Below are 5,435 nucleotides of genomic sequence, written 5' to 3' on the forward strand. Positions count from 1 at the left end.
GTAGGCCTATGCTGTTGATATTAACCACCGTTTGTTATATGATGATCGAAGTGTGGAAGCGAGCCGACCTATTGTGTGATGCTAAGTGTAATCGATTCAATCGGTCAGTTGAGCAGCTGCCAAGACTTTTGGATTGCATTCATCTCGTAATCATCTCTTGCCTCTTGATTTTCTCCTTGGACTTGCCGATGCCGTCATTTCAGCACATCCCTCACTTGGCTACTTGTAAACTATGACATCAGTGAACGTATACTTGAGACATGGTAAATGGGGCGGGCGCAGCGAAAGTGTTCAGAACGGGGAAGACAGCCTCACAATTCTCATGTCAAATCGATATCAGCTCGGGAGGAGCGCGCATGGGGAGCGCAACTATCATTCTACCATCACCATCACTCTCGCATCTCCAGCCGCTAGCGGACCCGTCTTACGGGCATTGGCGGGGGACCATTGCCAATAACACAATTAACTTGTGTGGAACGTTTAGAAAACATGAGTCTGTGTTCTCGTGTTTGGATTTATTCACTTTTGGTGACTTTTTTTATGCCATGAATGAGTAACCTTCCCATGTCTATGTCACTGTCCTCTTTTGGTTCCATCTATTATGGGACGCAGTATAATAACTAGAGGGTGGATCCAGTCGATAAGCAAACTCAGACAGCTCACCCGGCTCCCGTGCGGTGGCACCCCGGCTTTAGCCCACCCCGCTGCCAGAGAGTGGCCGGCTCCGCTAGGTGGACAGGGAGCTCGAAGGATTGCCTTGTAGTCGGAAACCGGATTCAGTGGAGTGAAGAAAAAGCAACACACAGCAAGCGTGCTATCCCTGATTCCTAAACCATTTTGATTATGCCATCGGTTTTATAGATTTAGGTAAGATGTTATTTTTCATTCTTAATTCCTTGCATTGATTTGAATAGATTACCTGCTTTCTTGTTTGTTCCGTGACTGTTCCATGGACTCGGACGGTCAATGATAGGCTAATGAAATAGGACCAGGGTCATGAGAAGACTTTGCTTTTAGAAGAGGTAGGCAGGTACTAGGCAGGCTACCGTTTGTCGTGCAGCACAGAGGAGGGGTGGTGATCGGTAAGGGGAAACTTTGATGTTCTGGTTTTCTACAGTATGGCCAATTTGTCCAATGACCACTCTGTGAGAGGACTGTTTTAGAGAAAAATACTGGAATTAAACAAATTATCCTCACACTCTGACCATAAAAGTCACTTTGGATTCCTGTTTACTTTAGATTGCTGAATCGAAACCGTTGCACTGAATTGCAATAGACTGTCTTAAAACCGAGTGAACTTCAGAAAAATCCAAACCACTGTCCTTTGAATGTGTTCGCAGTAAGGGCAGAGATTGAGGTGAGATTGATGCAGTGTTCACTGCAAGGTTAAATAAGCGATCGGTCGGGGATCTGTGCTGCTTAGTACCTATTGAGTGGTCCGCAAGACCGATCCGCTGATAAGGCTCTTTTTCACCGGACTACGCATGGATCCTGATCAGGTGGGAATAGAGAGGGAGCAGAGACACGAGCGGGCAGGGAGCACGCACGCACACACACACACACACACACACACACACACACACACACACACACACACACACACACACACACACACACACACACACACACACACACACACACACACACACACACACACACACACACACACACACACACACACTAAGACGTAAATGACTTGGTGCATGTTAATAGGAGCAGTAATGAGAGCCAACCCCTATTATGTTGTAATTGTTAGTCATCCCACCATCCTCCTCCCCACCACCTCCTCGCCACTCTTCTCTCTCTTCTGCTCTGCAATTTGTACAGTATAGAGAGTGTAATTATTTCCCCATTGTTTCTCTGTGCGGTAGTGGCACTCTGCAGAGACCGTGTCATTAGTGCAGAGCAGAGGGGGAGATGGAGAGGGCCCCAGTGAGAGGAAAGGTTTGGGGACTTAATTCTCATTGACAGTGGATGGCCTGTCTCCCTCCCTGCCTGCAGCACTCTCTTAATGTGCAGTACTCTCTTAATCTCTTAGTGATCTCAAGGAGATTACTCTAGCAAACCTGGCCTCTTCTTTCACTGAACCATCATCAACACACACACACACACACGCTCGCCGCACACACGCACACGCTCGCCGCACGCACACGCTCGCCACACGCACACGCACGCACACACACACACACACACACACACACACACACACACACACACACACACACACACACACACACACACACACACACACACACACACACACACACACACACACACACACACCTTGTGTATGGGCATAATTTTACGATGAGGATTCTTACCAGAATATCTCTATTCTGCTTACAGTGTGTGGCTTCCCCACTGTCTCTTTCAGCCTCTGCGGTCCAATTCCATCTTTCAAACCCCCTCCCCAAACCCCCTCCCACATCCAGACTCATCACTGCCCTCTCAGGACACCCACCAGAGAGGGATAAGGCCTATTCTGTGAGGCCCCTACATGGCATGACACCCCCATCCTTTCCCTACAGGGGATTTATCTGGCTGAGTGATTGTGAATAAGGAGGAGTGTATTGTGTGCATTTCTGATGAGTACAAGGCTGAGCGGGCAGGGAGGGAGACAGGCCATCCACTCCTGGGTGATCCACTAGATAAATAACGCAGGCATCATGGGTAGCAGTGTGACAGATCTGAGATCAGCTCTACACTGGCATTAGCAGATTCACTGTGAGCCCCTGTTATTGATGCAGTGCAATCCAGAGAGGAGGAGAGGAGGAGAGGAGAGATCCTCCAAGCAGGAAGGCAGAAAGAGAGAGTGAGAGAGGGAGGCCTCTCATTTGTAAGTGAGATTGGTCCTGATGGCCATTCATCCTTTCCTCTTCTGGCCGAACCGTACCATACTGTACTGGATAGACTGCAGAGAGAGATCAGAGTCAAGCACAGCCTAATGCAGATCAGGAGCTGCACAAAACCTTCCATCAGAGCCAGGCTGAGATGGAGGGTGCAGCCAGAGAGCAGTGTCACCTCTGGAGGAAGGTAGGGCAGGGCAGGGCAGATTAACATTAGAGGAAGTCTTTGTGCCTGTGCCATGAGCAGCAGGAGGCGGAGGACACAACCCCTGCCACGAAGAGGAGCCATGGTAAGGGTAAAGGTCAAAGGGCACAGCATTCAGAAGAAGCCTGGTTAACTGTGCAACAGGGCGACCGTGTCGTGTCCAACAGTGTGATGTGTGAATTAGAAATCCCTTTAGCCCTTTTGCTTTGGTGAATCAAAGGGAGCCTCTTTAAAGAGAGTGATTAGTTAAGGAATCCCGTTGAAGAAAGATTGAATCCCCTGTGTTCTCTCCTCTCTCTCTCTGCTACTCTCTCCCCTTATCTTCCCCCTCTCTCTCTCTGCTACTCTCTCCCCGTGTCTCACTCTCGCTCGCTCGCTCTCTCTCTCTCTCTCTCTCTCTCTCTCTCTCTCTCTCTCTCTCTCTCTTCCATTATCTGCCTCCCCCTCTCTCTTTCTGTATTCCTCTCTCTCTGGTACTCTCTCTTCCCTCATCTCCATCCCCATCTCTCTTTCTGTATTTCTCTCTCTCTCACTTTCCCTCGCCCTCTTGCTCTCTGCTATTCTCTCTCCTCTTATCCCCCCCTCTCTCGCTGAGTGTGTGAAGTCTCTGTGCCCCAGGAGGCTGCAGTAATACAGTTAGGGAGATGAAAATGTGTGGTGTGCAACAGCCTAGAAAAGAAGTGTGTGAATGAGGAAGGTGAGCCCTGGAGGACAGAGGCAGAACAGAGGGAGGAGAGAGATATTGCACTGTGGTCCGTTGAGCTGGTTCTCCTTCGTTTCTTCTGCGTGTGTTCCACTGCTTCCCAGGGTTCTGTGATGTCCACCCTCACACTACATAATGGAGTCGCAGGTGCTGTTGTCTCCGGCAGGGCTGTTTGGCTCAGGCCAATCTAACATGGCTGGCTTAGATTTAGAAAGAGAAAGCACGAAGGTAGGTGTTTGTTTGTGCAGGTAATGTAATTCTGCAAGTGTGAGTTTTGAGGTTGAAAGAAAATAACAACTTCTTAAATGTATTCAGTCCAGATGTAGGCTGACCACAGAATCAACCCACTTCCCTCAACAACAAAAAAATCCCCAAATCTCACATTTGTACAGACTTTCGTTTCTTATCAGCAAAGTCTATGAAAGTGTTTCTCTGTAATCTCACATATCCCTCAGAAAAGAGCACCATTTTAATCGTATGATACTTTTTTGGACTCAAAGTAAAAAAAAAACTAATTTTCATCGTGCAATAATACCATGAATTGTGATGGTGACAGATCCCCTGTAAGCAACGGTAATGATTGTAATTGAACAGTCACAGCTTCTACCCATGGTGCAGTATATATCACCCAGGATGCAATCTGCCGCTGTGGCAGCTGGCAGATGTGCGGGTACGCGTGAGCGACATTGTGTGTGTGGGTGATTATTAAAGGCTCCCAGTGTAGACTTACCACGGGGCCACTGATGAGGGCTAACTCCACTGCTAGAGCCCAAACCAGTCAGCCACAACAGCACCCAGAGCAGTACTACAGGCTGTTGGGGGGATTTAGACCTGTGGGACTAAAGACTGAAAGGGAAAGATGGAAGATGATTTGTTCTTCCTCTGTTGGTGAGTATGTGTGCCTGTAAGAGAATGTGATGAGTGTTGTCTATTGTGTGTGCATTAGTGAGGGAGGTTCGTACTGTGTGTGTGTGTGTGTGTGCGTGTGTCTCGCTCTCTCTCTGAGTATTGTGGCAGTGTGTTTGAAGTGATGGCTTTGTAATGAGAGCTCCAGGCTGCCACTGGTCAGGAGATTGTCTCAGAGGAGGACTGATGTCACTCACAGGATCAGTGGACAACGTCCTGCTCGGGGGATGTTAGAGGATGAGACGTCATTTAATGTGTTTGTGTTTGTGTGTTGTGTTTTTGTCTCGGGATGTGTGCGCGTGTGTGTGTGTGTTAGCGTTCACATTGTGCATGTGTATGAGTGTGTGGGTTAGAGGCCTCTCGTCTCGAGGGGAACAGAGCAATATGGTGTCAGACCCACAGACAAATTAATTCACTTATTGACACCACTGACACGTCTCAGTGACTTTGTAAAATGAACATTGATCAGTCTCTCTCTCTTTCGCTCTCCAACCCCCCTCTCTCTTTCTCTCCCCCCCATACCTTTCTCCCCCCAACTCTCCACCCCTCTCTCCAGCCTCTGTCTCTCCCTGGCCCGCCCATTTGCATGCGTGGCACATTTAGTCATTAATATAATTACGTGCTAGCCGGTACCAGCCTGGTCATTAGCAGCAGAGGGGCCTGAAATAATCAGGATGTTGGCCGTGTGTGTGAGGGCTTAGGGCCGAGGACTCAGCCCCCTCTCCTCTCTCCATGAGACAAGGCCCATTGATTGGTCTGGTCCATAGGCATACAG

The 5,435-nt window shown here is 48.7% G+C and overlaps 1 protein-coding gene across 1 annotated transcript in view; it reads left to right on the forward strand.

The window, feature by feature from the left end:
* The first annotated feature begins 309 nt into the window (after positions 1 to 309).
* LOC106583040 (chemokine-like protein TAFA-4) overlaps positions 310 to 5,435 on the forward strand; it is a 52,787-nt gene continuing 47,661 nt past the window's right edge. The window contains exon 1 of the mRNA XM_014166795.3: positions 310 to 867. The gene's annotated coding sequence lies outside the window, so the exon portion shown is untranslated. The remainder of the gene's footprint in view (positions 868 to 5,435) is intronic.

The sequence above is a fragment of the Salmo salar genome, chromosome 22, assembly GCF_965601325.2.
Source record: "Salmo salar chromosome 22, fSalSal1, whole genome shotgun sequence".
Taxonomy (NCBI): Eukaryota; Metazoa; Chordata; class Actinopteri; order Salmoniformes; family Salmonidae; genus Salmo; species Salmo salar.